Genomic DNA, 13,834 nt, shown 5'->3' with positions numbered 1-13,834 from the left:
CTACTTCACTGTCAGGGCGGCTAGGGTCTGGAACCAACTTCCAAGAGAAGTGGTGCTGGCTCCTACCCTGGGGGTCTTTAAGAGGAGGCTAGACGAACACCTTGCTGGGGTTGTTTGACCACAGTAATCTTTCCTGCCATGGCAGGGGATCAGACTAGATGAACTGCTCAGGTCCCTTCCGACCCTAGAAACTATGAAGAGAATCTAGTAGGTTTTGTGCACAATTCTACTTAATTGTTGCAGAGAAAATTGAGGACTTAATTCTTTTGAAGGGAAAGCTAACTGTCAATGCTGAGTTCTGCATGAGACTCAAGTGTTGCAACTTAATCCAGCACCTGAGCATCAGCACCTTGCAAAACTCAGGCCCTTTATTCACTGAGTGTTGTAAGGATGACTTTAAGCAGAAATTGCAGAGCAAGATTGGCCATCGGCTTGTTTAACGGAGACACATGCCATGAATAGCCTGATGCTAATTTGAGGGCCCAATTCAGTTTTGCTATTAAATGGTAATAGAATTGGACAGGATAAGCCATGCTATGTAAGAGTTCTATTTTTTTATTTCTTGATTCCTCTGTCTTTGTAAGGGTCTAACATTGAACCTTGCCATTGTCGCAGTTTCCTTTCTCCCACACATAAGACACTGTCCCAACATCATGCTATATCTGGCCCTTTCATTGCTTTTCACCAGAGTCAGTTAGCCTTTTTAGTGTCTATGCAGGCCCTCCCTACAAGACTTTTTACAGTCTTTTATCAGGGGTTCCCCTTCTTTCTAACCCTGCTTTCAGTCCTTAACAATCCTCCTACCCAGGTTTGACACCCACCAGGCTTCTCCGCTTAGGCGTCTCTCTTAACACGCCCTGCACCTTGCAAGTCTCTCTCCCTGACCTACTGCACAGATGTTCTGAAAAGGAGAGCCCCTTCATTTTTTCAGACTAAGCTCAGGCTGCCCTTGATGACTTGGCTTTAAGTCACATATTCCCAATCATATTACTTTGTTTTCATTCCCTTTACTCGGGGAGGTGAGCAATGGCTGGCACAGGTTCAGCCATGTCCCTCCTTTAAAGACCAGCTCACTCTGCACTGGTGCACTTTAACTATAGATGCACCAGCTGCCAGTAACAATGGCCCACATACATGGGCAGGTAGTGATTTTGACTGAAAAAAGGACTCAAAGCAAAACTTTTTGTAGCAGCTTTTCCTTTAATTTAACATTGCACACACTGCAAGTAATATTTCTCCAGCTGACCTCAAAATGAAGCTGTGTAAACACCAGAAAAGCTTCATCTGCAAGAACATTTTACTGTCCTGTTCAAAATTTAATGTACATAGAAGAAGAACATCCTGGTGTTGCATTATATTGAAATAGTGTTGGATGACTTCAATTAGATACACAGAGATTTAAGAAGGCAACTACTGCAGCTAGGCATGAAAATAGAGCCCTTGTTTCAGTCATTTTTATAGCTCCCCAAGCTGTAATTCATCCTAGTGAATATCCTAAATAATTTTAGCCATCCAGTGAATGAAGAATTGATGGGGAAAATCAAACCCAGACAGTCAGCAGATTCAGGCAATTCATCTTTATAGATGGTTTATAGCAGGGGTCAGCAATGTTTCTGGGCAGAGTATCAAAAAACCCCGCAACCTCAACTTATAAGATATTGGTGTGCCAGGAGCAGATGACAGGGAAACCCAATCTTTGCTGGGCCCAATCCTTGAGGGGCCCAATCCTTGTTGTGGCAGCACAGCCCTGGCCTCTTCCCTGCTGTCCACCCTGAGGCCTGTGTGCATCTACCACTGGCAACCAGCCAGGCCAGGGGTTCACAGACCCTGGTGCAACTGCTTTCTGTCTCCCTGACACCTGCTGTGAGCAGCCTAGGCTCCATGGCAGGTGGCAGGGGCAAGCACAGAACCTGGGCCAGCTGTGGCAGGCAGCTGGGAAACTACACGCAGCTGCTCCAGGGTCCACCAGAACCCCAGTCCAGCTTGTTGCCAAAGGCAGGTGCACTCCTGTGTTGCAGCAGATGGTGAGGAAGGGGCCAGACCTGCACTGCCACAACAAGGATCGGGCACATCGTGGCTCCCCTGCTGTCCACTCCAGGGGTTGGCATACCAAGCAAAATGTCTTCATGTGCCATGCATACTGAAGGGTTGCCAACCCCTGGTTTATAGTCTACAAACAGATGTGTGCATATTATCAGCCAGGCATCTACATTGTCAGCCACATTCACACCTGAATCTGATATGCGCAGAATAGTATATACAATACCTGCCCATATCAAAGATAATATTCTATATTTTGGGCATAGCTCTTGCACAAAACACAAAAGCATTCCTTTCCAACCCTGGCCTCTACCTACCAGCTCCACATCAGCAACCTTATTGGTTAGGCTCTTATCCTCCCTCCCATTTTATCACCTGTTTCAAAACCTCTGGATCACAAAAGTTGCAGTACATTGCTCCCTAAGCTTGCCTTGAAATAGTGTCCCATTATAGGAAAAAAAAAAGTGAAGTACATTCTAAAGTCTGAAAGCTTAAATAGCCACAAAGGCTAATTGAATGGAAAATGAGCTGTAAATGGGAACAGCAATTAAAGATCACTGTGCTCTTGAAGGAAATAATTGACTCAGCTGATAAAGCAACTCAATGATTTACTTATTTGGAAAGGTAGGAGGTGATAGAAGATACTGGGGGAAGAAAGACTTCACTGACCATCTCCATATGCTTTACCCATCCAGTTTTGAAATTGCTGGCCCAAGTGATTTCCCTATGACCACACAGGAAGGCAATAGCAGAGCTAAAACTCATGTTTCTGCAAGTAACTCATCAAGCTCTAGCTGATCATAAACACAGAAACTCAAGGATGATCATCACTCCTTTATGGGCTATGTTGTTCCTTAAAGAAAAGGCTGCACAGTGGGACAGGTGCAAAGCTATGAGGTATTTCCTTCCAGACCTACTGAGCATAGGTGTAAAATGTAACAGTTGCACCACCCTTATTACCCTCTGTTCTGTGGGGCCTTGGATCTACTGGCACGAGCAGAACAACTGAGGCTATGCACTCGCCTTGTCCTGTTAGCCTTGGAATAGCTGGCTTCAGGAGTTTGACAACACCAAGTGGCGAGGACATGGCTGGAGCACCCCAGTGGCTGAGTCAGATGGGGTTTTTGGTCACCCCATCTGTGGCTGCACCAAGTCGCAGAACCTCTTGGTGAACCTCCTCCTGGCCCTGGCCAAGTGGGCCCTGTACTTGACCAGGAGGGAGGCTCTGGCCAGAAAGGTGCCCATAGATTGCGGGGCTGCTTTCCTCTCACTTGTCCATGCATGTTTCCAGACAAAGCACCAGTGGGGTAGAGTCCACTGGCTCCTTGGATGCCTTTGAGGACTGGTGGGTGTGGTGGAGGGGGGCTCAGCTCAGTGACCCCCTCAGGCACACTCATTTTCACATTTTGACACTTTGACCCACACAAACACTCCTCTTCTGTTTTTTCATTAGTTGTCCCAAGTATTTTGTTGTAGCATTCACCCATTAGGCCCCATACAATAGAAGCTACTCATTAGTCTGGTGGGCCTTAGGGCCCATTATTTAAATGTGACAAATAGACAGGAGTTTGACATCAGTTTTGCACTGGTGGGAACACATCATCATATGGTCTAACAGACTAGGCCACTAGAACCAGCAAATCCATAGAGCAGAACTTTCAAAGAGTTAATATGAAAGGGTTTGCATTAAAACAATGTGAAATGACCTATGAGGAAAAGAGACAAAACCCAAGCTGAGAACACACCTCATAGAACCTGTGTCTACGTTCCCGCTTCCTTGTGCTACAATTGAGAGAGACATAAATACGCATACTTTAGGGGCAGCATCCTTTTGCATAGTTGATTTTTCCCAGAATTCAATAGTACTAACTTCAGAACTCCGTTTTTGGACATGTTATAGAGCTTGTGTTATTTGTACTCCCAGTCACACAATGCCATCTGGTGCTAAGAATGCAACATTGTACTTTTCAGCTCAGGTGTGGAAAATGGGTCATGGTCATAGGCATTGATTTTGGCAGTGGCCAAAAGTAAAACGTTTTGGAAAGGTGGAAGGACTGATACCCTGATACCAACCCTGAACATTATAATTATAAAGGTTCGACAAGCTCGGGCCAGGTTATAGTTCAGTACTGACTTGATTACAATGGATTCTTGTTTTTCACTAATTTTGACACTACATTTCCTATGCTACAATCAGATGGCGGTAAACTGCAATTGTACACAAGTGCTGTATAGTACATGGAGCAGGGCTCACTATAGCTCTACTCTACATAGTGAAGTGGAACTTGATTTGTCTTGTACTGTATCTTTGCACTTCTGGATTACAACAGACTTTTTTCATCTGTACTCCACCTCAGTTCCGTGGTGTATTTTTCTGCCATATTCATTAATAGTTCTCCATTATCTGTTGCATATTGGATTGTCACCTGTTTAGACCAAAGTTACTGAGAAAAATGTCGTCTCTACCAGTTTTTAAACTTTGCTAGATGTTGCTGGCCTCTTCATAAGGTGGCTTGGCACAAAGATATGGGCTAATGGTGATAGCTTTCTTAGTGTAGATGGCTATGTAAAATTTCAAGAAGAGTTTAACAGATGGGCATAATTACACCATAAAATTAAAGGATATGATTTTCAGTAAGCATGGTGTATAATTAATTCCTTTGGAGAGTCTGATGGAAGCTTAAAAAAAAAAAAATCAATATTTAAAGGTGTTAAAGCATGGCTAAGACATGCCAGTTTGCTCTTTCGGTTATAATGAATCAACAACATGCTGTTCTCCTTAACTCAAATGCTGACACAATCATCTCCCACCCCAGACTCGGAAGACATATGTATGGCACTACCTGAATCTACCCAGATTGCCTCCAATAATCTTGGAGGTGAAGGCTCACTAATAGAACTTTTTACTACTGAGGTATGCCAGAGTGAGCAAAAATAATCTATCCCTTCATAAATTCTCTCATCATCTGTTTTAAGTACAACAAAGCAAACTATATCAGAATGAACAATCGGATGCTTAATTTAAAAGTCCTGCACAAATGAGTTCCTGCCATTGTATTTAACTCTTATCAAAAAAAGGAGGGAGAATGAGAGTATCTTATATCTGAACAACTAAAATTAAAGATGCAGTCAGATTCATGCTTTCCCCCATCCGCCCACCAAAAAGTGGGAGTAAAAGTGGGCTAAAGAGTAGCAAAAATCATAACTGATCCCAATGGATTACCTCCACATTTAACTTTGTTCCCCTCACAGATCACACTTATCAGAGCAGTCATGCCTTCCTTTACAGTAGTAAAATATAAATTTGTATTTGGAAAGTGGATACTTTTTCTTCTTTTTCCATTTAAAATAATCAGAACAACTGGATATGTTTTCCTGATGTTTAATGAAGTAAATAAGAGAAACAGTTTACTCTAGAATAGCACCTAGAATTTTTGAATGCCTCTCTCTCTGATGTCTCTTTATTTAAGTGCTTAGATACCACAGTAAGAAGTTCAGCACAATTGCCTAGTTTAACAAAAATCTAAACTATGGTCTATTATAAAGTTCCAAAAAGAAAACTCACATTATTTACTAACGTGCAAAAAAATATCCCAGCGATGTAGTGCAGCAGATTAGAGAGTGGCAACAAACTCACTGGAAGTTATTTTTAAATATTTGCAATGCACTAACAACTAATGGGCCTTAGTTTGTCACTACTGGGCATAGCTATATGTCCATTAACACGCTTTAGGTAATGCGTATTAACTCCAGTATCTCCATTGTGAGGTACTAGAAAAGGCACATTAGTCTATTTTAAATGTGCATTAGCAAAAGGGTACATTTTTTTGTGAAGCTTAGTGTGCATTAAAGCACATGCATAGACACGCCCCCTGGATTTATTACTTATGTTCTTCTCCAGACTTGTAACAAGTCAGAACTAAAAAACAGAGCAGAGGAAAAACAAAGCACAGACAAATATTTTATATGAATTAAAATTAAACTAAGCAATTAGTATGATTAAGGAAACAACATAAAAATTGTAATAGCTACTTCACAGGGGGTCGGACTTGATGACCTGCAAAGGTCCCTTCTGACCTTACCAGCTATGAAACTTCCATAATGTTGTTGCATGATAATCAGCCAGCAAGTGGGTAGCCCTCAAATTTGAAATAACTGAAGATTAACTGAGAGCCTCATCACTACTGATACTGACCATTGGAATTGATTGCTAAGGCTTGAGTTCACTCCATCCATGCGTTAACACTTAGATGTTCAAATGTCCATTATGTTAAAGAGGTTTTTGTGCACATATTAAATTGAAAACATTTTTCTCTCTTTTACAATTTTTACAATTTTAGCTGTGCTTCTTTTCCATTTTCATGGGTGCTACTACATATTGGTCATTGTGGCTCTGAGACTAATGGAAAGTGGCTTATGTGCTATATCTCATCTAGCTGAAGTTCAGTCACGATTTACTCAGTAACAGACATATTGCAAGGACATAATTCCACAGGCATTTCTTTGGATCCATGTCTTACCTGAATGACAGAGGCCAGTGAAGAGCTACACCAACTGTAGTGTCATAACACCTCCACCCTTGTACCATATGGAAGTTGAAGCACAAGCTTATCTTAACCTTAAGGAACTATTTCTTGATGTAGATCCATCAGGCCGAATATCATCCTGTATCTAATCTTTTATTCCCAATTATTATTATAGGGAAGGTTGTTGCAAGACTGTTCTTAGAAATCAAGTCTCCTTGCCTTTTGTCAGTTTGGATACTAACCTGTGTATGACAAAAAGAACACCGGTGAAAGGTGTTCAAACGTGCAGCTGAAGCAGCTCCATACCTGGGGCAGCTGTGCAACACCTGGGGTAGAGCCAGCTGCCACTGTGCCAATTGCAGCAGCATGATTAGCAGCAGTCACACTTGTTTCACCACCCCTTTCCTCACAAAGGCAGTACCCACATCTGCTGCACCAGTTGCCCCTTCTCAGTTAAACAACTGAGGCTAATAGATGATTTCCTTGTAGTAGTGGATGGAGATGTATTCACACTGACATTGTTAAATTCGTCAGCTGCCACGGATACTGTTATAGCTGGACTCTGCCTGCTTAAGTATTTTATATTAAACAATACTAAGTGATAATGCATACATAGTTCTAAGAGCAGGGGCAGAATCCAGGTATTCCTCCTCATAGGCAAGTGCCCTACACTACAGTCTCTGTCTCAATGAATCTTGCATTCTTTTCTGCACAGTGACACAGGTTATACAGTAGGGATAAAAAGTGCCACTCATTCCAGAATAGTCTAGAATTTGGTGCTTTTTCTCCTAAATGTAGATGTGGGCTTAAAAACTCTCAGGCTGAAGAGGGAATTGGACACAAGTTGCTTTCATCTTGGCTGATTGCTCTAATCACCAGGCTATGATATAAAAGCAGGACAGCAGCAACATCAACCATCTTTTTAACTAAAGACACCAGCTGCATGGTGTGTTCTGTGCAGAGTCCAATTCTATAAGAGGGTGTTAGGCAGCTTTGAGAATATCTGCTAGACTGGGTTCCTTAAGGGATGTAGGCTGGGGAATGCCTAGTTTGAGGATCCCAGTCAGGGTTAGGCCTGAGAAGGACAACAGATCTTTGAACAACTGAAGCAGTTCTGGAAATATGCAAAAAACAGTTTTAGACACATTGGGAGCCTCACTAACAAAAGCCAGATGAAATATGTAAGAAAGCTTGTAAGTGACCTTGCATGTCAAGCCTCATGCTGCTGTTTGCTGATTGCTGAGCCAGCCTTCTCTCTGTTCTGCTTCTGGGCTTTCCATTCAGGGGCAATGCAATTCACTTCCCACCTTCCAACCCTGGTTCTGAAACTTAACTAAATATAGAGTAACCACTAGAAAGTTCATTTACCTTAGTACTCTGATTTCTGAGAAAATTATGAAGTAGCTGAAGTGAGTATTCTTGAGGTAACCTTCATGAAGACTCCATTCTCTTTATTTCTACCGCAGGGACACAAATAACAACATACAGAGTATATGCTATTCTACCCGTTAATATATTCAGAGCCTTCCAAGGCAGATGTGATATAAACACAAGATTTCACAAACAACAGGTGCTGTTTGACAGAGCAGTAGGCTAATAAAGAAAAACAAACAAGGTATCTTCCAATTGCAAGAATAAATGCTAATTCCAGAAAACTAAGAAATGTATATTACAATGCAGAGGGTATGGGTCCAATTCCAGAATCATGTTCCAGGTCACTTTGGAATTCATTGTTTTAACCAAAACAGCAGATATTTAGGTAGATTTTCATTAAGCTATGGAAAAAGTTCTAATCCTTGGAGTACAGAGTGGGTCACTTTTGTGGCCTGGGAAAAAGGACACATATGTGAAAGGGACCCCTAGTGGTCAATTTGGTCATTCCCTCAAATTATTCCCATCTCTTAAAAGTATTATAGTTCCATACTTAGCCTGAACTCATCAACTTAGCATCTCAGGTAAATATTTTAAAATGAGAAAAGTAACATAAGCCACATCTGAAATACAATTTCCTTGGAATTATATGTGCATCCAAAAAGAAAAAATACCTTTTTTTAACCAAATATCAAAATTCTACTGCTTCAGAAGTATACAAAGAATTATAACTAATCCTTTGAAGTCAATAGGAGATGTAAAGTTTAGAGTGCACAGTTTTGTAGGATGCAGTTCATGACCAAATGAAGACGTAGGCACTACAGATCTCTGTCCCTGGCCCCACAGTCCTGCAGTCATATGATAATATTAGAAGCACAGCTTTCTTTAAAAAAAAGAAAAAAAAGATGAAGTTTCTAGCTTCCAAGGCAGCAAAGAAAAATTCAGTCTCAGTATAATAAATGCAGAGATGTCTGTTTCCAACTTCGATACCACTGAGACATGTGGGCTGCCCTATCAGTCTTAATGAGGGCTTAGCTTCAAAACCGAAGCACACAAGGGGCTGCCAACACCACCCCAGAAGATGACTGGAGAGAAGAGTGCTGTATCCCCCGGATCCCGCACTCAAGTAGATATAATGCTTCTGTTGCTAATATATATCCTGTAAGGTTGAAGAAAAATGCAGCTAGTCCTGCTTCTTCATGGAGGAGGAGGGAAGGGGGAAGTGGGTCTTGTACTGCCACTGTTAGAAGAAATCGTCCTTTAATTATTTTTCTCCGGAAAAGGAGGAATCCTCTGCTACTGATAGTTTTTAAAAATATTTTAGAAGCCCATTATACCAAATTTTATATTTTACTGGGTGCATCTACATGTGCTATTAATTCAAAGTAGGGTTACTACTCAGTAAGCCTACCTGGGAGCACATCTACACGTGCTCCTTCTTGGAAGCAGATTTGCTCCCAATGGGAGCAGCCAGATACAGGGCTGCTCCTGTCTTGCTCTGTCCCCACCTGCAGCAGCCAGGGGGAGCTCTAGCTAGCCTAGGGCTAGCAGGGAGCATAGGGTCAGTCCCCATGTGCATGGGGCCAGGAGAGCTCTGCCGTCTGCACCAGCAGCTGTCTCTTGATCCCGTACATATCAGGAGGGGTCCTGATCTGCATGGGCCAGGAGACAGCTGCTGCTACAGAGCACATGAGGATAAGCCCTGTGCCCAAACGAGCTTCCCCAGGCAGCTCTGGGCTGGCTAGGAACTGTCCCAGCCTGGGGCAGGCCCCAGCTATCTCTGGGCTACATGGAGAGTGCTCCCTACATCCTGGGGCTATTGCAGCTCTTTCCCAGCCCCCTGCCCCAAGTGACCAATCAGGGGCTGGGGAAGAGTCCCCTCTCTCACAGCTCTTTGTCAGCCCCCTGACCCAATCAGCTGACTGGGGCACAGGATTGAGAAAGAGTTTTCTTCCCCAAAGCTTTTTCCCAGCCTTGTCTCAGCTCCCTAGCCCTGTGCCACCTGTGGGACAGCTCTTGGCTAGCCCCTAGCTGAGTAGGAAAGGAAGTTACCCAGTCCTGGCACTGTTGAGCTACATGCTTCTGGGAGAGGAATGCAGAGAGGAACCCAGTCCCCATGCTGATTGGCTCCTGGCTCCTCCCAGGAGCTGAGCAGTACCAGGACCAGGACCCCTGCTGGTATGGCTGACCAGAAGCAAAATTTGCATGGTTACTTGGAGATGCTTTATTGTGCAATAAATTAGTCTAATGTGCAGTAAAGTATCTCATGTAGACAAACCCACTAGTGACTAAATGGTCCGTTTGGCTTTGAACCTCTGGCTACTAAGCAATATAATAGGGTCTTGTATTACTTGGCTTCTCAACCCAGAGTATATCTACACATGACACTATGTCTCTAGCAACACGCTACAGTGACATAATAATCGGTGGTCACAAACCATGATGCCACAGTTATGTTGCCATAGCAACATGCTCCCTCATTATAACGCAAAAAGAAGTACTAAATGATGGTGCAGTAACAACAGCATCATAGGGACACATGTAGACGCATCCAAAAAGTATATGGTAATGTCTACCTATGGTCATCCATTACATCAAGTGTATGTAAACATTTAGAAATAGATCTTACCACCATCTTTTGTAAAGTGAAACATGGACTTGAAGAGAATGCCTTTTAAAAATGAAGCTACCCTCCTAAGAGAAATGGGGCTGCAATACTCCTTATGTTAGAGGGCCAGGGACCTCAGATTTCCTTAATCCAGGCTTTAAACTTGATTTAAATATTTTGGTTTATTGAAGATTTTTAAGCATGTCTGTAGAACTTATTACCATTAGTGAGGGCAGCCTTGTAGTCCCATTACCAACGAAACTATTCTCTTCACTTTATACAAAGAACTAAGAGGATAAATATCTGTGCCTATGGCTACAAAAGAAGGCTGTAGCAGAGCTGGGAACAGAACCATGATCAAGTTCTCAAGCCTCTGCCTTAACCACAAGATCAGCCTTCCTCCATGGGCAAGTGCCTACAACCTGCAATTATGAAACAATAAAAACAGCAGTTTTTTTCCAGTTACAGGGAGGCTAAAATAATTTCCTTCACCAAGAGAAGAAAAAATCCTTCTCAGAATATGGAAAAGGAAGGAAGTTGTTTTCCTCCTTCACAACTAACTGTTGTGTTAGTCTTTTCTCTAAGACCCAGATTATTAAAGAAAAGGAACTAGTGCCAGCCTGCGGATTGCCGCCTCAAAGACACTTGCGGATGTTAGATACCTAAATATGCTTACAGTTGTGGCCCTTACATGCAATAGTTGCCCCATGTGGCTGATCTTAGGTACTTTCAGATGTTATCTAGAGCTCTAGATACATAAAGTCCACAATCTACAAACCCAGCAATCTGTCTGAGTTAGGTCTTAACATGTAACAGTAGCCTGTATTTCCAGCATCCTTCACTGCACTGTGCTGTACAACTAGTCATCATCAGTAACTTTCTATCCCTTTTGGTTGCAATGAAAGGCTGGAAAAAATTAACCCTAGAAGCTTAACAGAAGACAAATAAACATCTATATTTTAATTTAACTATTTTTAGGCAGCCGTGTGATTTCTCATCATTGCAGGTAGATAACAATGAGATAATGCTTCCATTCCCCCAGTATTTAACGGTCTAGTCCATTCAAGCAATGATATTTTTAGGGCAAGAACTGTCTCTTACTATCTTGCTATATAGTATCTAACACTCAGGTTAGATGGGGCGTCCAGGATCTACCATAATAGAACAGAGGACCTCCATAGTAAGGGAGCCAGTGAAAAAAGATTCTTGCACAGTAAGAAAGTCTTTAAAACAGCTGTGAACTGGTTGCAAGGTCTTGAATAAAGCAGAAACCTGCAGTCAGCCCTAGTTGCTCATTTTTTGTACATTTTGGTGAGCACTTACCCACGTAACTAAAAAAAGAGGGCTGTTGACATGAAAAAATGCTCAGCAGTGTGACTGTGGATTGCACAACCAGGTTAAAAATGTGTGCCAGAGTTCTTGAAAGTAAAGAATTGCAGTAATCAAGCCTTAAAGGGAAGAACTCCACTGTAAAATTACCTTCTGAATTTGGCATCAGGAACTTTCTATTTATTGTTGCTCTAATCCCATGTCAAATGTGCTCAGTTTTCCAGGGTGTTTTTCCCATCATAAACAATGAGAAACAAGTATACCAACTACATCAAGACCAGGGTCCAATAATAGAGTGCTGATAGACGTGCAGTGCCCTGCTATAACTCATGATGCTTTGCAGGAAGCACTATGAGTTAGCGCATTCCCCCTGACCCAGCAGATGTACACTGTTGGGTTTGGGAGGCTCCCAGTTTGGACTCCGGTTTGGAGCAGCTGCATGCAGATGCTTTCCTCTCCCCTACCCTTGCGCCCTCCTCCCCCCAAACTCTGGTGCTGTTTTCAGAATGGAAGGGGGGAAAGGAGGGAAGGAAGCTTGGTCTGAGGTTCGCCCTGTGCTTGAGGGTGGGGCAGGTGAATTGGAACCCCCCCCTCCTCCCTACCCAGGGGGACCCCAATCCACCCAACCCACCCTCCAGCACAGGCTGGGCAACCCCGGTTGGAACTCTCTCCCCTTCCATTCTGAAGATAACACCAAGGGCAGGGCTAGGCTAGGTTATATCAGCCCAGCCCTGCTCCTGGCACACACTGACATAAGGCACTTCCAAGTGTCTTCATCTGAACAGTCATGTAATGTGAGTTCAGATTGTCATATGATCTGGCTCTTTTAAAGCACTCTGCAGCTTTCAAGGGGCTGATTGCACAACAAATGTAACTTCTGTCTGTGCCCATAAAGTATTTTTTTAATTTCATTCCTCTTGCCTCCTCTTTCAAATTGCTACACAATCAAGCTAATCTTTCTCTTTATGCTATTTCATAATATTCAAAACTCTACTCATGAACAATAAAAAAAGTTAAACTGAAAATGTATTGAACATTGCTATATCAAAAGCATTGATTTAAACTCTCCATCTTTCTTGATAAGCATCACTGTAAACTTGTCAACATCCCGTACATGTCAAAATGTTGTAACAGAATGGAGATGCAGATTCATCAGCAGGGGAGGCTGGGGAGAAGGTCAGTGCCATCCTGGTGGACCTCACTGCTGCATTCTACACTGTCTGGCTCCGTGGCCTCTACTACAAGCTCCTCTGAATGATACCTGACAAAAGAATTGTCAGCTTTATTATGCTTATGCTTCAGAATTGCAGTTTCACTCTCAAGACCATTGATGGACAGGACAGCCACCCTAGAAGTCTTAAGAATGGTGTCCCACAAGACTCAGTACTTTCTCCATTGCTTTTTAACATGTACATTGTCAACTTGCCTGACACCCAGTCCAAGAAGTATGGCTATGCTGATGACCTGGCTCTCACCAAATCAAGCAAGCAATGGGAAGTCAATGAATCCACTTTGACATCAGACATGAACACCCTTGCTGACTATTTCCATAAATGGCATCTCCAGCTCAGCTTTGCTAAAACAGTTGCAACAGCTTTCCACCTAAATAACCAAGAGAAGAAAGAAATAAAAATCAAGATTGGTGACTGGACACTTAAAAACACTGCTATACCATTGCTTACTTAGGAGTCAGGTTGGATTGGACCCTTATCTACTGCCAGAATCTAGTAGGGGTCCAAGGTAGTTTCATAGTTTCTAGGGTCAGAAGGGACCTGAACAGATCATTAAGTCTGACCTCCTGCCCTGGGCAGGAACGAGTGCTGGGATCATAATACCCCAGCCAGATTTCTATCCAACCTCCTCTTGAAGACCCCCAAGGTAGGGGAGAGCACCACCTCCCTTTGGAACCCATTCCAGAGCCTGGCAGCCCTAACTGTAAAGTAATGTCTCCTGATATCAA

Source organism: Crocodylus porosus, unplaced genomic scaffold, assembly GCF_001723895.1.
Source record: "Crocodylus porosus isolate Cpor-Errol unplaced genomic scaffold, CroPor_comp1, whole genome shotgun sequence".
Classification (NCBI taxonomy): domain Eukaryota; kingdom Metazoa; phylum Chordata; order Crocodylia; family Crocodylidae; genus Crocodylus; species Crocodylus porosus.
The sequence above is the reverse complement of the archived record's forward strand: the minus strand, read 5'-3'. Positions refer to the sequence as shown.